The sequence below is a fragment of the Lagenorhynchus albirostris genome, chromosome 16 (assembly GCF_949774975.1).
Source record: "Lagenorhynchus albirostris chromosome 16, mLagAlb1.1, whole genome shotgun sequence".
Lineage (NCBI taxonomy): Eukaryota > Metazoa > Chordata > Mammalia > Artiodactyla > Delphinidae > Lagenorhynchus > Lagenorhynchus albirostris.
The window spans coordinates 54,052,820-54,058,054 of NC_083110.1; positions in this window are offsets into that span (position 1 = coordinate 54,052,820).

Sequence of the window (5,235 nt, forward strand, 5' to 3'; positions counted from 1 at the left end):
TTCCTCTTCCTCTGGCGTAACTTCCGTATTCACGTCCGTTACCATGGCAAAAGAGTCAACATCCGGTTCACGTATTCTCCAGGCTCCGATCTGGGAGGGGCTCCGAGGAGATCAGTTCCTAGGGAAGAAGTGCGGGTGTTAGGGAGTCGCTGGGGCTCTTATTCCAGGGCTAGGGTTCTTGGCCGCAGGAGTGTCTTTTTTTTTTTTTTTACATCTTTATTGGAGTATAATTACTTTACAATGGTGTGTTCGTTTCTGCTTTATAATAAAGTGAATCAGCTATACATATACGTATATCCCCCATATCTCCTCCCTCTTGCGTCTCCCTCCCACCCTTCTTATCCCAACCAGGAGTGAGTCTTATAAAACTGGAATTCCTTTGCAGGTTAAAAAACAAACGTACATTTATATTATTTTTAAAAAATCTAATTTCAAAACTTAAGCGTAGAAACAAATTTATTTGAAAGAGTTAATCCTACTGTATAGCACAGGGAACTATATCCAATCTCCTGGGAACAACCATAACGGAAAAGAATATTTTTTAAAAAATGGGGACTTCTTTGGTGGCACAGTGGTTAAGAATCCACCTGCCAATTCAGGGGACACGGGTTCGAGCCCTGGTCCGGGAAGATCCCACATGCCGCAAAGCAACTAAGCCCATGTGCCACAACTAGTGAGCCTGTGCTCTAGAGCCTATGAGCCACAACTACTGAGCCCGTGTGCCACAGCTACTGAAGCCTGCGTGCCTAGAGCCCGTGCTCCGCAACAAGAGAAGCCACCGCGATGAGAAGCCCGCGCACCGCAACAAAGAGTAGCCCCCACTCGCTGCCAACTAGAGAAAGCCCACGTGCAGCAACGAAGACCCAAAGCAGCCTAATTAATTAATTTTTAAAAAAATATGTATGTGTATAACTGAATCACTTTGAAAGATTGGCACAACATTGTAAATCAACTATACTTCAATTAAAAAAAAAAAAAAGAGTTAAGACCTGGCCAGACCTGAGGAGTGAAAACTAGTTTGGGCTGGAAAGAGAAAAAAGCAGGCAGTGATGGTCTAAACCCGCTTAGCTATTTTCATTTATTACTGTGGATATCCACTTGCTAAACCACCCTTGCCTCATGACAGCACTCAATCCCACCTACTTAATATCCTCTTCTCCTAATTCCACTTCAGAACCAGAAAGCAATCCAGATTCCCACTCCCCTGAGACACTCCCCAGAATCCTTTAGCCAGAGCCCAAACTTTACAAAAGAGCTTCCCTTCCCTCTCTTGCAGAGCAGCACTCCAAGATTCCTCCAGAATTCCCTCCCTCAATTCAAGTCAGTAAATATGATTTTGTCAGACTAAGGCTTGATCCTGGGGCTTTTGGCTGATTAGGCTTTAAACATTCATTTTACAAACACTTTTCTTTAGCTTTCACTGAGTAAGACACTTCAATGAGTCCATCTTGTAAATGAACCAGAAGCTGACAAAGATTTTGCATTCTGCTTCCTTCACTTGATACAGTGTGAATTTTCCCCCTTGTTACAAAATGATGAAATGACGGTTTGCATCACCCCCAAATTCAAATGTTAAAATCTTAACCCCCATAGATGATGGTATTAGGAGATGGAGTTTTGAGAGGTGTTTAAGTCGTGAGGGTGGACCCTCATGAAAGGAATTGGTGCCTTATGAAAGAGACCCCTAGCCCTTTCCACCATGTGAAGACAAAGCAAGAAGGCACTAGCTATGATCCAGGGGCCTCACCAGCCACACTGGCTCCCCTGAAGCTCGAAACCAGCCATAACTAATCTACAGTATTAGAAATCAGGATAGCACTTTTCATGGTGGTAACAGCTGAGAGTGGGCACAGTGGTAATATTCTAATTTTTTATCAGAAGGGAGTTTACATGGATGTATTCACTGCGTGATAGCTCATTGAGCTGTACACTTATAATTTGTGCACTTTTCTGTGTATATATTAGTCTTCACTGGTTTACTACAAATAAAAAGTCGTCCTTGCACACAGAGCAGAGGGAGCATCCAGACTGTTAACATGAGAAAGCGTCACTGCAGCAAAGGCAGCGAAGGCATTTGAGCATTGACTCAGCTGCACGGGTCACCACCACCTCCTCCCATCGGGCCCCATTCCGGGACACAGGCTGAGAGCTGGATTGTAAGTCTGAGAAAAAGGAACTGGTGGCCTGAGGAGGAAGAGGAAGACAAGTCTGGAAACTATTGAAGCAAGCCGGTGCTCGCAACCAGAGGCCTAGTTGTGGAGACAGTTACTTGAGAAAAGACAGAGGTTAAGTGTTGGGTTCGAGTCTGGACTTACGTTCCACATGACACGGAGCAAGGATTTAACCTCTCTGAGTCTGCATTTCATATTCCGTAAAGTGGTAATAATACTACTGAACCCACTGGGCTACTCTCTCTGTGGTTTCAATGCGAAAGGTATGTTTGTCAAAATGCGTACAGCTCCGTAAATGTTGTTAGTGGTACCTTGTAAAGGGTGCCATGGTGCACTTTTGCCACCAGAGGGAGCTCTGCAAACAAGCAGTTAAAGCCAAAACCCTACCAGAGACAGCTGCATGAGCCGCTGGGGTTTTGCAAATCAGATGCGGAGATGAAAAGGCTCAGGGTAGTGGCAGCCTTCCTATCCTTTTCCTAGACAGCAGACACTGCGGGCCTGCAAACCGAGTCTGCGTCATGACTGGATACAGCCCCTGGATGAACCATCAATCTAGAATGAGCACTGGAGGTCCACAGCCTCCCTGTTGGCCCTCCACCCTGAGGCATCTGCTCAGGGCCTCCTCAAGAAGACATGTGGTGCCAGGAGAGGGGACAAGAGGCATCCAGATGGCCTGAGCACACTCTTTCCCACCTTGCACCCCAGGGTTCACCTTTTTGGTGAAGTACTACCTACCTCAACCCTGAATTCCAGCAATGTCTTCCACCCAGAGGCATTAGCCATCTCCATGACTAGCCACATATATATGGCTAATAAGGACCACTCACGTTTGTAGGATGGGTCATGTAGTCAGACCCTCAGGGTTAGAATTCAAGTACTACCACTTGCTGTCTGACCTTGAGCAAGTCACCTTACTCTCTGAGCCTCAGTTTTCCTCATCTGTAAAATGGAGATAAGAATGCCTACCCTGCCCATAGGGTTTATGAGAACTAAATAAGGTAACGCATGTAAAAGTGCTTAACACTGCCTTGCACATAATGAGAAGGCAATAAATGTGAGCTCATTATTATAATGCAAAACACTCTTCTTGAGTAAAAAAACAGCTTCTCAGCTACTATCTAAGTGAGGAGGACAGAGCAGTGTCCTCACTTCACAGATGGGGAAACATGGTTCCAGAGAGTTGAGTGACACCCCTAAGGTCACACAGGCGATCAATGGGCAAAAGCTGGGAGATCCAACTCTTAGCCAAGGAGCACCCCCTGTAGCCACTGCTCTTAAAAGCCTCTTTGAGGCTCATGTGGAAGGAACAGGGCTTCTGCGTCCAAAGCACTGAGCCCAGGGTCAGCAGGAAGGCCTTTTTTAGGTCATTGGGGCTGTAATCTGTTATGACACTAGGCAGGAGGAAACGGAAGTTGATGCTCAGCCTCTTGCCCTAAACAAAGAGGAAGCGATGGTTTGGATGTTTGACTTCGGGCTCAAGCTCTGGTGGGGGGAGAAGGGTTTTGTCACCCTGGGCAGCCCATCATGACCCAGGCAGTGGAGTTGCAACTGCTCCAGAGCATTTTCCTAACTGCTGGAACTGTGTCAACAATCCGGCTTTGGGCTTAGGCAAGCTTGCATTTGGAACCGCATCCTAGGTGTGCCTGGGGGCAGGCAGCTGACCTTTCTAAGCCACAGTTTCCTCATCTGAAAATGGGGCTGCTGTTTGGAGGCTGAAATGAGATCACACGTGCCAAATGCTTAGCACCGTGCCTGGCACAGGGGCATGAGTGAATGGCCAGGTGTACTAAAGAGAAAGTGTGTTTCCCTTCTGGTGTAGAGAGGACCAGTGTCTGCGCATGGCAGATGTGCTCTTGCTCAAAGGGAGAACTGTCTCCAAGGTGGAGTCCACCCTTTCTTCCCACCTGACAGCAGGTGTCCATGGCTGGCAGAAGGGAGTCTGGGTAAGGAGAGACAGTGTGATCACCACTACCTGGCATCCTGATTCCCATAAAGTCAATCTTGGACTTCCCTGGTGGTGCAGTGGTTAAGAACCCTCCTGCCAATGCAGGGGACATGGGTTCAATCCCTGGTCTGGGAAGATCCCACACGCCGTGAAGCAACTCAGCCCGTGCGCCACAACTACTGAGCCTGAGCTCTAGAACCTGCGAGCCACAACTACTGAGCCCACGTGCCACAACTACTGAAGCCCACACGCCTAGAGCCCGTGCTCCGCAACGAGAAGCCACTGCAATGAGAAGCCCGCGTACTGCAATGAAGAGTAGCCCCCGCTCGCCACAACTAGAGAAAGCCCGTTCGCAGCAACGAAGAACCAACACAGCCAAAAATAAAAAAAATAAAAAAGATTTTCATTTTGCTTCTCTGCCTCCCGCTGACTGTGAACCCCCTGAGGACAGGGACCATTCTGGTTCACTCTTTTTTTTTTTTTTTTTGCGCGGGCTTCTCATTGCAGTGGCTTCTCTTGTTGCAGAGCATGGGCTCTAGATGCGTGGGCTTCAGTAGTTGTGGCTCACGAGCTCTAGAGCACAGGCTCAGTAGTTGTGGCGCATGGGCTTAGCTGCTCTGCGGCATGTGGGATCTTCCTGGACCAGAGCTCGAACCGGTGTCCCCTGCACTGTCAGGCAGATTCTTAACCACTGCACCACCAGGGAAGTCCCTCTGGTCCACTCTTGTGTCACAGAGCCCACCACAGTGTCTGGCACATAGTAGGCGTGCAATACATTTATTTGCCAAATGAATACATGACATTAGCTGAGCTCAGCTAGAGGCACAAGAGAGGTTTGGGTAAATCTTTGGGGGGTCTAAGAAGATGTCCCCTCATAAGGAGGCTGTCAGAGGGCTATCTTTCTTTTTTTTTAATAAGCTGACCTTTAGATATGTAACCAATTTTCTTTCTTTTTTAAAAATATTTTATTTATTTATTTATTTGCTTACTTATTTTGGCTGCACCAGGTCTTAATTGCAGCATGCGGGATCTTTAGTTGCAGCATTCGGACTCCTTAGCTGTGGCATACAAACTCTTAGTTGCGGCATGCATGTGGGATCTAGTTCCCCGACCAGGGAT